This window comes from Prionailurus viverrinus, chromosome A2 (assembly GCF_022837055.1).
Source record: "Prionailurus viverrinus isolate Anna chromosome A2, UM_Priviv_1.0, whole genome shotgun sequence".
NCBI lineage: Eukaryota > Metazoa > Chordata > Mammalia > Carnivora > Felidae > Prionailurus > Prionailurus viverrinus.
In genome coordinates this window covers 37,591,919-37,611,773 of record NC_062562.1, presented here as the reverse complement: position 1 = coordinate 37,611,773, position 19,855 = coordinate 37,591,919, and positions in this window count along the sequence as shown.

Genomic DNA, 19,855 nt, shown 5'->3' with positions numbered 1-19,855 from the left:
CCAAAATAAGTGTGATTCTAATGTTAAAAGGTTCATATTCTCCGTACATCAAGTTCCTAAAACATTCAATTACTTCATCATGCTCTCAGGCCAGAAAAGCAGCAATCTGTTCCAACACTGTGAGAGAAACTGGCCACCCTGGGCACATGGTAAGAGAAAATGGCGGCCCTGCTGGGGACCCTTCCTAAGGATTCGCGAGGCTGAGGTTGACCCTGCTCAATTTTTGCCTGACGAGCCATCTTAAGCACTAAATGTTCACGTCGGAGGTCATTCCACTAAAAGTTAAATGGTAGAGCTGGTGTGCCAACCATGCAACATGCTGAGGTCTGATCAAATATTTATGATTCCTTCAGAAGAAACTCAAGCCAGGAGTGAAGGGGGAAGGAGGAGACATATCAGCGCCCGCGTGGTCGGCTTCTGGCACAAACACTTACTTCTCAGAACTGGTGGAGACACAGGTCCATTCCACCACACTCACAATAAGATCTCACCTTCACAGCCAGTCATTTATGATCATGGATAGCACGGTCTCAACCTACCCTACAGTTCATCCCTTTGATACCGTGTATTTAGAGCCTCTTCATCAGCAAGGCCGATTAACTCACTGGCCCACCTTTGCCCTCAACACAGCTTACTCTTCCTCACTTAACACTTGCTCATGGTTTTCTTCTTATTAAAATGCAGTTTCTTTCCTCCTTACCAAGCTCCATCCTACGCATGCTGTAGATCCCAATGCAGACTAGGTCACACATGTGAACTTTTCCATACTGGACGAACGAGTACCTGTTACCCCCTTTCAGTGCTAACTACATGCCAACCTGGGGCAGCATCACTGGCTTTTCCCATTAGCTGCTTTTTCAAGGACCAGGACCCTATGATCAATAGAACCATGGACAGACAAAATCCATTCCTTACCTTGTTGATAAAAGGCTGTAAGCCAGAGACCACATCTAGTCACATTTTTGTCCCTGACCTTGCCTCTTCTAGGCAGATATTAAAAGCTCCCAAAATGTTTGGTGGTTAAGTGACTGGTTTTAAAAGTTGTCTCCTCCGCTATTCCCTCACATAATGCCCTACCCCCACCCCTGACTTCTGTGGCTGAAAATCTCACGGAGGTTAGGCATTTCATGGGGAGTACCATGGGCTAGTAGGGTAGGTCAGACTTTGGCTAATTTTGAGGATTAAATGTGTATTTTGGGAATTTGCAACTTTTAAGTGCTCCTTCCCTGGGTTAATGACTGACATCTGGTGGATGTGCTGTTGTGGTGTGGGTTGATTTCCTAGAATCCCCTTGTTTGGCCTGGCCTGGATCCCCTCAGACTGCTTAGTCTGAGGATATTCTAGTGCTAATGTCTAGATGACTGTTAGATGATGAAGCATCTTCGTTCAGGAGATGAAATACTTTAATCTACTCAATCTATAAAACACTTGTTCTGTGCCCAGCATCCTAATTGATTTAAAGAAGTTTTCAAGTATAATCTTCATAAGAACTCTTTAACGTGGGTGGTCACCCCATTTTAAGATGAGGAAACAGATCATTGGGAAGTTTCTTTGCCCAGCAAAGCCACACAACTCTAAGAGGCCAAGCCAGGGAGAGAAGCTGTGCTTTCCTAAACAGCCCTAACTACCTAACTACAATGGTCCCTAAATATGGTTGGTAGAGTACCTAAGTCTTTGGAAAAGATGGTCTTAACGCAGCAAGGTAGATATCAGTCCCTTATAATAAATTGTTTCCTTTTTATTGACTTGAAAGATGATGCAACTGTGAATACTATACATTAATAGATTTTATGTGTAACTAATGGTTTGATGGGCTGCTATGATGTCTAATATTACAGTGAGTGATCATTAGATTTTCAGAAGAGGAAAAAGTGCTTTATCACTAGAAAATGGAATTCTTCCTAAAAGGTAAAGGTAGATATTGAAGATTGATTTGAAAGGTCAGGGTTAACAAGCTCATTAATGGCTAGGTTAAAATCCAGCCCAATCCTTCCTTTTTTGTTAGATAAATAAATCACTTAGCTAAGTCGTGCCCTTCATCAGTAGCCTGGGGCTTTTCTCATAGCTATGGCAAGGATCTGGTGAAGTCCTGTGCAGAAGAGAACAGGAGTTGAGAGCATGGGCTACACAGCCAGAGGTTAAAGCTTAGCTCTCTTCTTCACTGGCTGGGCAACCTTTGACTGCATTATAGAATCTCTTTGTACCACACTTTCCTTAACTAAAAAAAAAAAAAAAAAGAAGAAGAAGAAGAAGAAGAAGATAAAATCGACCTTTAAAACTGCCAGGAGAACAACATGAAAACAATTATCAGGTACCCCATGTGGTCCTCTTGCAAGTACATTCTTAAAGAAAAAAATAGCTATTATCTTCTAAACTAGAGGTCTGAAAACTTTTTTTGTAAAGGGTCATGTAGCAAATATATTAGTCTTTGCAGATCAGTAGTCTCTGTTGAAATTATTCAAATCTGCTCTTACAGCCTGAAAGCTACAATAGACAATATATAAACAAAAGATTGTGGCTATGTTCCAATATAAGTAGTCTGCCAGCCAGGTTTGACCAGTGTGTCCCAGTTTGTTGACCCCGGTTCTAATCTAACCTATGTAGGAATACAGATTCCAACTAAATACGATTTTAGTGACACCTGACTGAAGATAAATTCAGTGACAATAGGTTGACATAACGCAAAAGTAATTTCTTTGTTCCCAGCCGAGAAAGGGACTGAGTTGTACAGAGTTATGTGGTCCCAAGTCAGGATCCTGATGGGACATATTACAAATACAAAGTCGGTACAGAAAGGTGATGTGGCTCAGGAACCTATGTTTTGGGGGGGTGCGATTCTGATGTGTGGAAAATTGCCTTGAATCACTAAGCATTGAGTACTGCAGCCACAATGCATAGGATGTGTCTACCTATCTTTCAAGTTTAACCTTCTCTTGGAGGTAAGTATGCCTTCAGGAACATCTAGAACCCTGAGGTGACCACTCCAAGAACTGTCAAATCTTTCCGTTTAAACATACCCAAACTCATCCGAGAGGTAAATTGAGGTATAACTTATCTGAGATCATGAAATTCCCAGAGGACATCCCAATGTGAGCGAGATGCACGTCGGCCGTGAACATGGAACACCAACATGGCAACCTCCTCATTAAAAAACAAAATGAGATTTTGACCATGTTCCATGATTCCCTGCAAAGAAGTTGGTAAGGTTATTGACAATATGTTAAAGCAGTTTTGGAAGTTTCCTCCATCCATTATTATTTTTTTAAATCTTCAGTCCTCTATGGGGCTCTTTGCCTGATTGTTGGTGCAAGCCAGGCTTTAACGGACATTTCAGACTTTTGTGCTTTACATATGCTCTTTCCTCTACTTTGGATGCTAAATATAATAAAGGCCCTGCCACCCAGTTTACTGCTTTTTATACACTGGATTTTAAATAAATGTTTGTTTGCTATTTGCATTCATTGACTAGCTGGGGATGGCTGAAGTCAAGATTAAATTGCTACCCAAAACGAAATGACGAGGGCATGGCCTGGCTTCTTACTCTTGACTTTTAAGTTGGGGCAACGTTACCATCATCTTGGATTAGTTTGGATCAGTCATAGCAAGAGGATTTTCCCATCTATCTTTGCAGCTCATATAGATTAGAGGATTATTTGGGTCCTTCTCTGTGTTGCTGTGGAACTGGAAAATAATCCATGAAGGACTGTACACAAGATTTCTTTTTTTTTTTTCAATTTATAAAAATTAAATTTTTTAAAATGTACTTTTAAATCTCCTAGATCAAAACAATTCTCTGATGCTCCAGTGAGCTTTTCAAGTGCGGACGACAGCCATGTTAACCTAACCACAAACTGCTTAGCGTTATGATTTTAACGGAGCAAATAAAACTGATTTATTAATAAAGTGTATTGTTGAAAGAGAATCTTTGTGGAATTTCAGACTGTGCGAGGCACCCATTTTTATTGGCTTCACTTTGTTATGCTTTCAGAGCTGTTTATAACGTTATTTCACTGAAAATTCCTTTCCATATTGTCATTTGTCTTCCTTCTCCAGAAAGCTTCCCATCAAACTGAAAAGAAAAAAAAAGTCTTTCTCCTTTTTTTTTCTACCTCCTTAAAATCTATTGAAAGTGGCATCTCCTGGGAATGGGTCCATCTCTTATCCATGTCTGAAGTTTCTCCTGCTCCCAGCAGGGAAGAAAATGGAACTTCCTTTCAGAGATGGTGCTCCTCAAAAGGCAAATAAGTGATCTGGCTTAACACGTTCTTTTCTTTTAGCAAAAGTCACGTCAAAAAGTTATCTTCAGGGCTACGTGACCTGTGCGGTCACACGGGCCTGTGCTCAGAAGGATCCCACATACTTGGTGCAATACTCTGTGGTCACCAGCCTGAAATTCTCAGTAGTCTTTGAACAAGGAGCTTCGTGTTGTCATTTTGCACCAGGCCCTCTGCAAATTACGTAGCCCATCCTGGTTTGAGCATCAACATGTCAGAGCACTGAATCCTTTTTCCAAAATGCTTCTTTCCTTACGGACAGACAAAAACAGTAGAATGGGAAAAGTTTTCCAAGTTCCTACAGAGTTGGGTTCTAGGCGGAGCATTACGTGTGATTGTTTCATTCCTAAACCACCCTGTAGGTACAATTATGGCCTGTATTTTCCCCCAGATGAGGAAATTCAGATTTTAAAAAAAGCTGGCATGTTGCAGGTCAAAGAGTTCGTGAAGGTTAAAGCTGACTTTTCAACCTAGCTCTCTGCTTCTAAAGACCACTGCACTATTTAACAGCTCATTGTCAGTTTTCACTTGGAGATCCATGGTTTAACCATTTAACTGAACACAAGTTCAACCACTTTTTTCAGGCACGTGGCTTGGAAAGTAGGTGGATACTGGATCCAAGAGACCAACGTGATAGACACTCTCCATTTCAACAACGACCCCCCATTTCCACCTTATTTCTGAGTTTGTAGGTACCTCTAGGTTGGAGACTATTGCTTCTCCCACTTTCTGAAAAATCTTAGACTTAAAAAAATAATAATTTGTATTCACAATGTGATGGAAAGACCATTAAAAATGGTATCTTTGATGGGTTTTGCTTCTCTCTGCCTGATAGGCATTTTCTTTTGCTCTCATGATCAGCCTGTCAATTGTCTTTGGATGGCCCCTCCTTCCCACTCTTTGTCTTGTTATTCCAGGGGAATTGTCACACCCCAGTCCCAGACAATCGACATCTTCTGTCTTGGGATACCATCCTCCCAAATGGTTTTATAAATGATTCAGGGACAAGCAACTTTGTGGGAATCTCTGTGAAATCAAAGTATTTTTTTTCCCTGCTGAGCTGGAAAATGTAAAGTAGGGATTCCTTGGGCTTTCAAGTTCAGTCAGAACTGAGAGATGGAGGAAGGAATATTTCTGATGCACTTGAGTTCCCGGACCCAGTGACATTCACACTCCGGACAATTTGATGTCATGACCTATGAAAATCCACTTTTGCTTAAGTCACTTTGAGTTCAGTTTCTGTCACTTGCAGCTGAACAAGGACTGGTTAAGAACAGTAGCAAGTGACTTGCCCAAGAGTACTTTCCTGACATTCATGTGGAAGACTAAACCAGGAAACATTCATGTGACCTTAACATGGCATTCTTCTTTAACTGGTAGGACTATGTATAAGCCCTGGTGTTGAGAGGCAGACACGGAAACAATCCCAGTTTTTCTCGGCTGTTGTTTCTTTTTGTAGTTCAGCGATTGCTGTTACTTTTTTCTTCGCCAATTGTTGTAAAAAATTGCTGCTTTAAAAAAAATTTTTTTTTTTTTACATTTTATTTTTGAGAGAGAGAGAGAGAGAAAGACAGAGCACAAGTGGGGCGGAGAGAGAGGGAGACACAGAATCCGAAACAGGCTCCAGGTTCTGAGTTGTCAGTGCAGAGCCTGATGCAGGACTCGAACCCACAAATAGTGAGATCATAACCTGAGCTGAAGTCGGACGTTTAACCCACGGAGCCACCCAGGTGCCCCAATAATCAATCACTGGTTTTTAAGAAAAGGTCTAAAACGTGCTTCATAATGATCTAAACTGTCTTGAGGCAGTACGTTTTCCTAGTGCCTGGCAGGGTCCCCACTCCGTTGTAGGTGATCAGAAAAAATTGCCCAGGGAAGGAAAGGCCCGTCACAGTTCTCCTTGTACTGCTGGAAGTATAATCATGGTCATTTACGGACTGAGCCAGTTGCCCTTTTCAGTATCAGTCTGCACTTGGACTGAGGAAATGACAGCCTCTCTTAAACTGCCTGTCTCAACTGAATGAGTGGATAATCAGGAATTGAAATTGCTAATGGCATTTGGGGAACTTAAAACAAAATTACACGAGTTTTTTTTTTCTTTTCGTATTTATCAGAAGAGACTTTTCCCTGGGTATTTCATTTTTCAGACACCATCAGACACAAAGATTCTCTTCTCCAAGCACATACAGGAATACAGGAAAAATCTATGACGTACATTTGGCTCTGACGGGGTTTCAGGCAACAAACTTTTGTGCGCGTCATTTTGGTGACTTCGCACATAGTTTCATACAGGTCACATGGCTAACTTTGTCAACCCCAGGAATAAAAGAGGGGGAACTCTACTCTCCTTCCTCGCTAAGTGCAGTCTTGGCAGCCATCCAGTGAGCCCAGGGTGTGCGGACCATCAACCCGGATTATTTTTTGCCTTGGGATATCTAGACATTATTTGTCTATATGTTTAAACCTGCAGGAGGACAGCCCCATCCTTCACTTTGCTCTATGGACCTGAGGCAGTTAAAGAGAAAGGGCACCCTCCTACATATTCCTAGGAAGCACCAGGCCATCTTTTTATGGTGCATAAATTCTACCTGGTCAAAGTATCTTAACCAGACCGTCTAAAGTGACAGGTGGTGGCCTAGAGTACAAGGGTGAGTCTGGAAGCTCAGCCCTATTGTTTCCCATCTGTTGTGTTTGCCCAGGTACTCAGCGCCTTGCATTTACAATTTCCCCTTCTGGAAAATGTGAATAACAACCCTGATCTGGATGAGGTGCCGTATCGATTAGAGATCATCTGACACCACGCTCGACACGGCTTGGACACACAGGAGGCGCTTAATATACTATATGTCGTTTCCCTTGGGAGAAAGTGCCAAGGAGTTCATGGACACTCATTCACGTGGACTGTCAGAAAACATGGATTTGAATCGCTAGCACTCCTCATTGATAAAATAGCCAGATTTTGCAATACAAATACCGTACGCCTCTCTTAATAAGGAATTTCAGGGGTGCCCGGGTGGCTCAGTTGGTGGAGCCTCCGACTTCAGCTCCAGTCGTGATCTCACAGTTTGTGAGTTCGAGCCCCGCGTCCGGCTCTGTGCTGACGGCTCGGAGCCTGGAGGCTGCTTCGGATTCTGTGTCTCCCTCTCTCTCCGCCCCTCTCCCACTACCGCTCTATGTCTCTCTCTCAAAAATAAATACAGATTAAAAAAATTAAAAATAAAAAGGAATTTCAGATAATAGATAAAAAAATTTTTTTAAGGTTTATTTTTGAGAGAGAGAGAACACACGAGTGGGGGGAGGGCAGAGAGAGAGAGAGGGACAGAGGATCTGAATCGGGGTCTGGGCTGCCAGCAGTGAACCTGATGTGGGGCTTGAACTCATGAACTGTGAGATCATGACCTGAGCCAAAGTCAGATACTTAACCAACTGAGCCACCCAGGTGCCCCTAAAAATTTTTTAGTGCAAGTAATATTTGGAACACTCTAATCCTAAAAATATATGTGTTGTTTATCTGAAATTCTCTATTAACGTGTGTCCCATGTTTTATCTGGCTATGTGACCTTCCACAAGTCAGGCGAAATCTTCAGTTTTACCCTGTTTAAGGACACTATTAACAGAAATTACAGGACAATTGTTAATACGTCATACAGATTTTCATTTTATCCTCCCAAAACACTTGTACCCTAATTTTATTTTGGGATGGTAAAATGGAGACACAGAGAGGTTAAGTGACTGACCCATTTCCACACAGCTAAGGACCCAGGTTTTAAATCTAGCAAAGTCCAGAGGCTCCACGGTGTTCTACGGTCGCCACAAACTAACACGTCCATCGAGTACTGACTTCATGTGTGAAAAGCAGAAAAGACATATTGGTGTAATCCTAATGAGGCTGACGTTCCCACATAGCTCAGTCTCATGGAATCAAATTGGAAGAAGCGTGGTTCAACTGCCAAAACGAATTTTTTAAATTTCCATTAGAGAGAGCCCAAATATTTGAGCAACACTTATCAAAATGCTCTTCCCTTTTCCTGCCACTTTGCTCACAGCCTGCAAACTCCTAAGGGACTTCTCAGCATTTCCTGGAGAAAAATTCTCCAGCCCTTGCCTGTGCCTTATTTTTCCTCTTCTCTCCTCTTCCCCCCCCCCCCCATCTTCTCTTTCTTAGCCCTTTATTATGTAGATTCACTTGGCCTCTCTCGTAGGAAAGAGAGTCCATATTCTTTAGAAGAAAGGAGGACGGACCAGCAAGTTCAAAATTTACTCTGGCGGGCTGGGGAATTGCTCAAGTTCATGTACATTCCCGTGTTAATAATTTCCTGTTCTTTTACACTAGGTCCTCATTAAACGTTAATTGACTTCTGCCTTCTCTTGCTCTTGTCCATGTTTTGCCCACTATCACAGGAGGTTGCTCCCATGGTTTCGTCTCATATTCCGCACATGGCCTGACAGGTACCTGAGGCTCTTGGACGCAGCCTGGGAATGAGCCCATGGGTACTGCCCGAGATTACTGGGTTTGATTGAATAGGAGCCTCAGAAAAAGGCAGCACTGAAAATAAAAGCATGTCTCAAGAGCACATGTTTCTAGGGAGTGAGGGGCAACCCAGAGTGAGAAATCAAAAAAATCAAACACCCTTCTAGAGCAAGAAGCCTCTGCCAGCCCAGGGTGATCGATCAGTCTCTATCCTTGGCTTCTAATTTCTGGTGGGTGGTGGTCTATGATCAAAAGGTGGCCAACAGTTCCTTCACGACAATAGTTCTGTAACACGACCAACACTTGAAGGGTATACCTGAAGTTTATATATGCTCCAGTGACTATGTTTTCTAGAACACAATAGAATTTGCTTGTAGCTCACCTTAGCCTTTAATCCCAGTAAAAACAAGCATCAAGTTCGGGCCTTGATCATTGTAAGCATTTTTGTTTTTGTTGTTTTTTTTTTTTTAAAGAAAGATTTAGAACAAATACTTGTTTGTCCAGGGGAACACTGAGATGATCTCTTACACCACGTTCTCTGTAACTTCTACATGCTTGTACATAAATCTTAATATCATTTCATTCTTTTTCCTACTGAAGGTTCAGCTTTGTTTCCTTCTCATATATAGATATTACAGTTAGAAGGCTCTCCTTAACATGGGAAGTAACAGTAACAGACTCCAGATGATTTATAAAGGATCTTACTTATTTTATTCCCAAAATCTCACTTTAAAGTTGTTCTCCACTTATTATTGAGCAGTTGAGAAAAAGGTAGTTCAGAGAGGTAGAAATCCGGCGTGAGGTTACACAGCTAAAAAGCTAAAAAGTTGAGATTAGAACCCAGGCTTTCTGGCTCCAAAACCTAGGTTTTCCCTATGATGTAGAGGATGACTCAACACTTATGACAAAGAACAGGGATAGAGGTTTCTCCAAAGAAGATACACAAATGACCAAGAAGTATAAGAGAAGATGGTCGACGTCACTAAATCACTGGAAATTCAAATCATGAGATATTACTTCCCACCCGTTAGGATGGCTATTACAAACAAAGACACAGAAAGTAACAAGTGATGGTGATGATGTGGAAAGATCGGACCCCTTGTAAATTGCTGATGGGAATGCCTCTGTGGAAAGAGGTAGGACAATTCCTTGAAAAATGAGACAAAATTACCATGTGATCCGGCAATTTCACTTTTGGGCAAAAGCAGGGACTCAAATAGGTATTTGTATGCCCCTGTGTATAGTAGCTTTATTCACAAGAGCCAAATGGTAGAAAGAACCCCAACGTCCCTTGATGAATGAATGGATCAATCAGATAAGAATTTTTATGTATAATGGAATATGATTCAGTTTTAAAAAAGAAGAATTCCTTTTTTTTTTTATTTTTAAAAAATTTATTTACTTCTGAGAGAGAGAGCGCGAGCGAGCGGGGGAGGGGCAGAGAGAGAGGGAGACACAGAATCCGAAACAGGCTCCAGGCTCTGTGTCAGCACAGAGCCTGATGCGGAGCTCGAACTCACGAACCATGAGATCATGACCTGAGACGAAGCTGGACGCTTAACCGACTGAGCCACCCAGGCGCCCCAAGGAAGAAGAATTCTGACACAGGCCACACTGTGGATGAACCCTGAAGTCATTTTGCTGAGTGGAATAAGCCAATGACCAAACACCAAACATGGTAGGATTCCACTCACATGAGGAAGCTAAAACAGTGAAATTCATAGAGACAAAGTAGAAGGGTCGTTGCCAAGGGTTGGGGGGTAGAGAGGATGGGTAGGTGATATTTCATGGACACAACTCTAGTTTGCAAAGTTGAAAAAGTTCTGGAGATGGATGGCGGTGGTGGTTGCACAGCAGTGTGAATCTACTAATGCCACAGAAATATACACTTAATGGCTCAAGTGGTATCTTTTATGTTACGTACATTTCACCACACAAAAAAGAAAGGAAACAGCACACACACACACACACACACACACACACACACATAAAGCTAAGCAGTTCTAGACCAAGATGCTCAGACAGTACAGTATTTCAGGACTGGGTGGATCTCCGTTTTGAAAGCTCACTCCCCGGTCGTACACAGTGAGACTAGAGTAGAGCTCAGGACTGTGTATCTACTTTTTTTTTTTTTTTATTTGAGAGAGACAGAGAAAGAGAGAAAATGCTCAAGAGCAGGGGAGAGGGGCAGAAGGAGAGGGAGACAGACAGAGAAAATCTTAAGTGGGGTCCACGCTCAGCACAGAGCCCATTGTGGGGCTTGATCCCGAGACCCTGGGATCATGATCTGAGCTGCAATCAAGAGTCAGACACTCAACCGACTGAGCCACCCAGGTGCCCCATGGCTGTGCATTTTTAACATGCTATACAGATGGCTCTGAAGCATGAGTTCCATGAATGGACAACACAGTTTGAGGTAAATCCACTTTACAATAGAGAACATTTAGACTCCCAACATTTCAGAACTAGAAATTGATAGATCTGGAATTTGTTCACAGACAATCTGGCTTCAGATTTTGCTCTCTAAAGCATTTTTGTGGGAAGCCTAACTGTATACATTTAAGGACTTCACTTTGGGTTTCTTCTGGCATACAAAATAAAAGATATAAACTGGCAAATTGGGAAAGAGGAATTTTGGAATTCTGATAAGTGTTGCTGCAGACCAATGGTTCCCACCTGGGGGTGAATTTTGTCTCCCAGTAGGGATTTGACAAACTCCCCAGACATTTTTCATCGTCATGCGTAGACATGAGAGATGTTACTAAATATCCTATGAAATACGGGACAGCTCCCCACAACACAGAATTATCCAGGTCAAAATGTCAATAGTGCTGAGTTGAGAAACTTCCACGGGGGTTATACATTTACATGTATTTACAGTTTCTCTAAATCAGGCTGCTCCAAATTTCAACTCTATGAAACTGAGCTGGGTGAAAACCCCAAACAATTTCAATTTGACGTTCAGGGAATGTTGGTATTATTTTTAAAGGCCATATGACTCTGCCACTCAAGTACTGTCTGTTCAAAGCATGCTGCTGGTATTATTTGTTTTTTTCTTTTTTCTTTCTTTCTTTTTTTTTTTAAGTTTATTTATTTTGAGAGACACTGTGCACAAGCCAGTAGGGGAGGGGCGGAGGGAGAGACAGAGAGAATCCCAAATAGGCTCTTCAATGCCAGCACGGAGCTTGATGTGGCTCTTGAATTTCCAAACCATGAAGATCATGACCCGAGCCAAAGTAGTATGCTTAACCGACTGAGCCACCCAGGCACCCCTTATTTGTTGTTTTCTTAATCCAGTTGTTTTTAGGATCTTTAACATCAGCATACAAAAATCTTCATGTTCAGTAACCTTGAATGTATCGTGAAGTTCTCAAAACATACGATTTCATTTTGATTTTACATGTTCTTTCTGCAGATTTCAATTTGCTTTTAGAGATTAATTCCAGCCTAATGATGACTTTGTAGCACTTATGATACAGGACAGCTTGTGTACTAGTATTCTCACCTTCCTCTCCCAAGCCCTTTGGGTCTACTTTGGAATACAAATTTTCATCATTGAAGCTGAACTTCCTACATGAAATCAGGTTTACTGGCTACTGATCAACAATTGTAACCTGAACTTCCCCTGGAGACATCATCAAAGCACTTCCCATGAAGTTGAACCACAGACTGGGGAGGAATGGGTTTAGCGATCCAAATTCTACCCACCCATCTTGGTCAGCGATACCCTCAGTCAGTCTTGACATGAGTAAAAGCAGAACCAAAAGTCATGTGCATCCTGATACATTACAAGAGGAAATACACAGCCCCACCCCTGAAATACTTGCCAAAAATAAAATTTAACCAGAATCAAAAAGAGTCTCTCCTTCTAACAACTTACTTACGGGAAATTAGGGAGATCGAGAAACAAATATAATGACACTTAGGGAAAACAAGCAGCCAGTATGAGAATGTGGGAAATCCACCAAATGCAATGGACCTTGTTTGGATTCTGATTCACACAGACCAAGTGCAAAGGGACATTTGAGACAAGAAGGAACATTTGCCAGTGGTGATAATGACATTGTGGTTATGTAAAAAGTAAGTTCAGCACACCCATTGTAACCAACAATGTTTTTCCAGACAGGAGATTCCACGGTATTACATCACACGTTCAAGATTAACTATGTTTTTGAGCTGGGACAAAATGAGTCCTCTCACACGCCCTTGGCAGTAACATTTAACAATGGGTTATCATTCAGTCATAAACTGCATAGTGGATGCTGATTGCCCAACACAGAGAAGACAGGAAGATTTAAGTGTTCACAGCCTAAAGCACCTTGATAAAGGCAAAAGCAGAATTTCAACGCATTAACTGACTTAGCAAAAAGTACAAGTAATGTTTGGACAGGCCGTGATGAAGAGAGGAGGGCCCAAATGTAGTTGAGGGCAGAGGATTTAGTTGCTTCGGCTACATTGTGGTAATGGATACTGAAAGATCCTGGGAAATTCCATGGCATAGTGTGCTTACAGGCCTTGGGGACAGTAAGACACGACACAAGGAAAGCAAACCAACCAGTCAATCAGTCAGTATTTACCGATTTTCAGTTTAAAAACTCACCACGTGATTATATATAGACAGTGGTAACGCTATTTTTAAAAAGATCTCTTCTTTTGTTGCCTTTGCGACGATGCAGCTCTCAAGGCATGAGTGAGACCATTTTCATTCTTCTTGGGGTTAAAAACTACAAGTGGAAACCTCTTCAGCCTATCAAAGCATTGGCATTGAAGGCATCAAGAGAGGAAGAATATTCAGGTAGAGGGTAAACTTGACACCTTGGGAGCAGACTTGAGGCTGTAACTTGGGCATGGGAACACATCTGTTCACAGGCAAGGAAAAGCCAGGAACCACGTGGCAGACTTAGACTTAATTCTGTACAAGATAACGACTTCGGTTATTGACTTGACTTCGGTTTTAAGGCAATTAATTGACTTCGGTTTTTCACTTCAAATAGACCAAACGATAGCATGTCTTTCCTACGGTCTGCCTTAAATTCTTCTCCAGGCTTCCTAACCGAGTCCGTTCTACGCACTGCCTGTCTAAGGTATGCTGTAAGAGAGAGCAGCGGATGAGTCAAGAGCAGAGTTCAATTCTATCCCTGGCTCGCCTCAATACTCTTGACTGCATTTTCATGAGGTAGTAAGGAGCTATAGCTAGAGGTGACAGCAGAGATGCTAAGTGGTTTTCAAACTTGTTTTGTATTCTGGCAGAGTGAATGGATAGGACAACTCCTCATCAGTGATGGAGGAGCTCGTTTTCTAGAGTAACCTCCATGTTGCTCACAAATACTAGCTGTCCCTCTTTACAGAAGATTATCCTTCCCTCTCCAGCTTGGTACCACGCTTGGCTATGCAACCCTCTCTGGCCAGTAAAATGTGACTGGAGGTTATGTGGCACTCCTGGTTGGAAGCTTACGAGCCAGGGTGGAGTTCCCCATGTTGTCCTGTCTTTCTCTCACGAGATAGGTGAGGTTTCTGAGAGAGGCTGCTCCCTTAGCTTGGGTCCCAGAGGGAGATGCTTTGGATGAGACCTGCAGCCGGCCCGTGACGGACAGGTAACAGGAGTGGAGAATTCACTCTTGTCGTCCTAAACCACTAAGACTGAGGGGTGTTGGTGGTTTTGTTTACTACAGCGTAACCTATCCTATCCTGATAAATACTCCCCGAGTGGCACATTAGAGTCGAGGGGGGGTGTTGAGAGGAAGCAGGCAGTATTAAAAAAAAAAAAAGCCCGTCAGAAGAGTCTTACGTTCCCCTGTGCTTTCAAGTAGGTAAAGACTGCTTCATCGAGGTGTTAACGCTTTGCCACAAACCATCAGTGGGAGCATCATGGTCTCAAACATGTTGTCAAGCTTTGCCAATATTGGTTAACTGCTTATTTACTTTCTAAGCTACAAACTTACCTCCCAGGGTAATGAGGACATAATTATTGATGGTAACTAAAACTGGCTTTCGGGGGTTGGTGTTAATTTATTCTCTTTTATGTTTTCTCATCTGGCGAGGCAGCTTAACGGCCTTTTCAAGCTTAAATCATTATCAGGGTTTATGATCTCATAACCAGATTAAACTGCTTAGCTATGGAAACAAAACAACAAGGAAGGCTGATGGCGTTTCTGCGTTCTGAGGAAGTTCTGGGGCCTTGTATTTGGTGCTGTCGTATCACAATGGCTGTCACTTAATAGAAGAGGAAATTGAGACTCGCAGTGTCCAGTACCTTGCCTAAAGTCTATCACCGGAAAAGGGGAAGAACAGAAACACATATACAAGCCAATGGAACTATCCATTACCCCAAAACACCCTTCACAGAGTGATTTAAGACCATTCGGCACTGACCCAGATGCCCCCAGAACATGACTTTAAACGTCACTCATACTACATGACCAATGTGGCTCTGCAGGGTCTCAGCACCTTCTAGTCACCCTGGGAGTCCAGCCGGTGCATCGTGCCTCACGGTTTTAGGACAGCTAATGTGGGAAAAAGGAAACACAGTCCACAGCGCACAGGCTTTCACAGTCTCCCACTGGAAATGACACCTATCGTTTCCATTTCCATTCCATTGGTTCAAGCAAGACATCTGTGCTTGTCTACCTTCACAATGCCATGGGAAAACGTAATTGTGTCATGTGAAGGGGGAGGGAGAAATGGAATAATCATTAACATTTAAGAATTTCTGTGGCAGGGGCGTCTGGGTGTCTCAGTCCATTCGGCATCCGACTTTTGATTTTGGCTCGGGTCATGATCTCATCGCTCGTGAGCCTGAGCCCCAGGTCTGGCTCCACGCGGAGTGTGGAACCTGCTTAACATTCTCTCTCTGCCCCCCCCCCCCCCACCCCCGGCTCATGCACGTGTGCTCTCTCTTTCTGGAAATAAATAAACTTTAAAAAAAAAAGGCTGTAAAACATTCTGGGTCATAGTAAATATCAAATGGAGTTTCATCATTATCTACATAAATCATATTTCACTTACAAGTATACAGCAGCTATATAATATATACCCACTGACGCTCACAGACTGGAAAGTGTCAGACAATGGTGACCATCCAACTCACTCTGGAGTGTAGTGCTCAGCAGAGGTTAGATTTCCCCCATCTTTCCTATTATAGAGTCTCCAATTGGGAACGAGTAAAAATAATAAATAAAAGTGAACATTTCATAGGTAGGAGTGAAATTCCTATTTTATGCTTATCAATGGGTCTTTCCTTAACTAATTTGTTCCACGCCGTGGTCTGAAAACACCATATGTTTGTAAACAGGTTCACAGGCGCGCAATTGCAGGTAAATGAAGGAAATAAGCACACATTATAAATTATGTCGTTAATAATTAAAGCCAGATAAAATTGTATACATTTCACTAAATTACCTTTCTAGGCTTTGCAAATATTCCGAGGGCAGCTAATCTCTCCATTTTAATTAGATTGCACGTCTTTTTCAAAGGCTACTGTCCTGATGTTTTAATATAAAAAGAACGTTCCTATTTAAGGCAGAAATCTGGAGAGCTGAGAATTAACATTCACTGTTAACCTTTTCTTAAGAGGAATGATTTCACTTCAAGTAAGGAAGACCCTCCATATTTGAACCGCACTTAGGATTTTAAAAACAGAATCATAGCCAATGATCCCCTGCACATCTGTGGCACAATGTATCTAAAATTACAACTCTTACCCGCTTCCTGTATGCCCTTCTTTAGTTCATTTCCCCCTGTACTTTACCATTGCTAACTGTGTTTTTTTTTTTTCTCCCCCTGAGTATGGCCATTCCTTTTATTTACATATTTATTATACATTTTTTATTTGTTTACTATCAAGTTAGCTAACATATTTACCCACCCCCATAAACCCTCAGTTTGTTCGCTGTATTTAAGAGTCTTTTGGGGGCTCCTGGGTGGCTCAGTCGGCTAGGCGAACAACTCTTGATTTCCGCTCACGTCACGATCTCACAGTTTATAGGTTCGAGCCCCGCACTGGGCTCTGTGCTGATGGTGTGGAGCCTGCTTGGGAATCTCTCTCTCTTCCTCTCTCTCTGCCCCTTCAGAGCTCTATCTCTTTCAAAATAAATAAATAAACTTAAAAAAAGGGGGGTCTCTTATGGTTTGCCTCCCTTTCTGTTTTAGTGTTTTTTATCCTACTTATTTTTCATTGCCTCTCTCCCTGTAAATTCAGAGGTTTCTGCTGTATTGCCTTAGTTTCAATGTCAGGTAATGTGCCTGAAACACAGTAGATGGGCAATACGTATCTGTTAGATGAAAGAGCCAATGATTGAATTTCGCAGTTAAGGAGTACTTGTCACTTGAACATCAACTCTTCAAGGATAGAATCGTGTTCTGTCTTTTCCTCAACTGTTTTCCTGGCCAAAAGAGTATCTTTTGGCACAAGTAGGCCCTCGAATAGTAGTTAACCAGGCAGTAATGGAATCTGAGAAAATGGGTATTATTCAGGTTAATTTAGATAGCTGGCAGCGTGAGTAGACCTGACTTTAAACACGTATCTGTATGGATTAGTGGAGGTTGTGCGATAGATGCCAAATTTTGCTGAGTGGGCATCAGCTTTGCTGAGTGGCTCTCTCTGCCGTGTTAGCTACACACATAGGCTCAGGCAAGGCCAGACCACTCTTTCGCCACACATTTGGTTGACCAACCCTTATTTTTCCTCCAGGCCTCGGCTTAGACACCACTTTTTATAACTCATGTAAGCTCACAAAAACGTATTGGCTGAATGTATTAATTAAATCTTTGAGTTGTTCAGGCCCTAAGTCCTTGGATTATCCTTAACATCACTCTGTTCTTAACCTCCTACGTCAGATCCATCAGAAAATGCTGACAAACCCCTTCAAAATGTACCGAGAACTGGACCCGGCCTTCCAAACTTCATGGCTACCTTGATAGATTGCCAGGGCTCTTGGGATGACTCACTAAGTGAATGTGTTGGTTCAGCCATGGCCTCCTACAGTGTGTGTATAATTCAACAACCAGGCTGATTCTTTCCAAAGGTAAATTGGATCCACATTCTTCTTCCATCTGATACCCACCAGTGTCTTCTCAACTCGCACTAAACACTGATGTTCTTAGCGATCCATGGTTCTTCCTGCATGACGTACCCCCACTGTCCTTCTTGCACAGTGAGCCCAAGCCACATCACTCTCCTTACAGTGCCTCAAACCCACCTAGCACAATTCCCTTGGATGGCTTTGCAATGGCTCTTTCCACTCCTAGGAATGTTTTCCTCCCAGATACTTTGAGGACTTGTTCTCACTTTCCTTTGGTCTGAGCTCAGAAGTGAGTTTATCAGAGCAAACTTCCTTGAGTACCCCTATCTAGAACGGGGTGCACATGCCCATTCCTTAACCCCAACTCTCCTCTTGAAACATATTTACATGTTTATTGCTATCTTTTCTCTCCTCTAGAATGTGAGTTCCTGTTGACCCCAATCTTTGCAGTGTTGTGTGCCTCATATAGAGTCTAAATTCAGGAGGTATTTGTTGAACTGAATCAATGAATACAGGGAAAATTTTTATCCTGAAAAATTTTGTCTAGCTTGTACCAATACTATTATCTGGCAGGGTGGTTTTCTAAGCAAAAATCTGAATCACGTCAAGGGCAGTCAACTCCGTGACAAGGCAACAGAGCTGGGAGATTTTAAACCAATCTTTAATGGGATTTCAAGAAAAGAGGCATACTTGAGCCTGTGCTCAATAGGTAATTCTCCTTATCATTTAGACTTTGTTAAAATGACACCAAAATTCAGAACCTATTCCAAATAAAGCATTTCTTAGAACAACAGAGGGTGGAGAAGATCCCTTGGAAAGCCTATAGATAACACATGGTGCTGGTCAATCATGCAGGTTCTGGGATTATCCTGTTGGTTTGAATTATGGTCATGCCATTTCCTAGCTTTAAGGCTGTGCATTGGACACTCTGCTTTTACCGGTTCCCTCACCTTTAAAATAAGAATGCACACGGTTCCTGATGGGTAAGAATAAAGGAGATAACCTAAATGCTTAGCATAGTGGCTGGCACAAAGAGAGAACTAACCGTGAGCTCTTACGATTAGTACCGCTCTGTTCAACACATCTGTTACATAGAACCGGCCACACTTCAATTATGTGCTTAACGTGGAAGAGAAGGAGGCTTTCTTTGTGACTCAGAAAATGTCTTTATTCAGGCATTTACCCTGAAGCAAACTCTTGCTGGGTCTAGGCATGTGGCCATTCATGGGGGTGGGGGAGGGAAGGTCAAGGTCAATCCAGCCCAGTAGAGGCACATGGTTGTAAATGCTATATGTATGTGTATATATATATATATATATATATATATATATATATATATATACACACACACACACACACATATACACATAATTATATATACATATATATGTGTGTATATATGTAATTACATATATGTGTATACATAATTATGTATACATATATAAATATGTATACATATACAAAACTATATATAATGTATATATACATCAATTATGTATATATAAATATGTGTATGTATATACATAAAATATTTATATAATATGTATATACAAAATATGTATACATATATATATTATACATGTATATATCTATGTATGTATATATACATGTATATGCACATAGATATCTACACACGTAGATAACATACACGTATATACTTACATACATATATACACACATACATATATCTACTAAAAATAAAAACATGTCAGGATGAATTTCACCAAGGAAGAATGGAGCCTGCTCTCTAAATAGTCAGATACAGAGAAACTATAGTACAAAATTATAGTCAGAAATCAAAAACACAAAGGAAATTTTTTAAATCAATTTGTGCTTCTATATATAGATCTAAGCAAGTGCTTTATGTTTTTGTAGGATGACCTGATGGCTCATGTTTATATTTTTAGTTTGACCAGAGATGTGAATCACGTCATTATGGACAACTGAGGAGGAGGACTGAAAATTTTTAAAAATTCCTCGAGCACATCGCTCTCGGGCCAGGGTTTTAAACTGGATGTCAATTAAATCTTCCCTCAGTTATAAAATTGTTTTAACAACCTGGAAGATCATAACTCACATTGGTCTGAAAC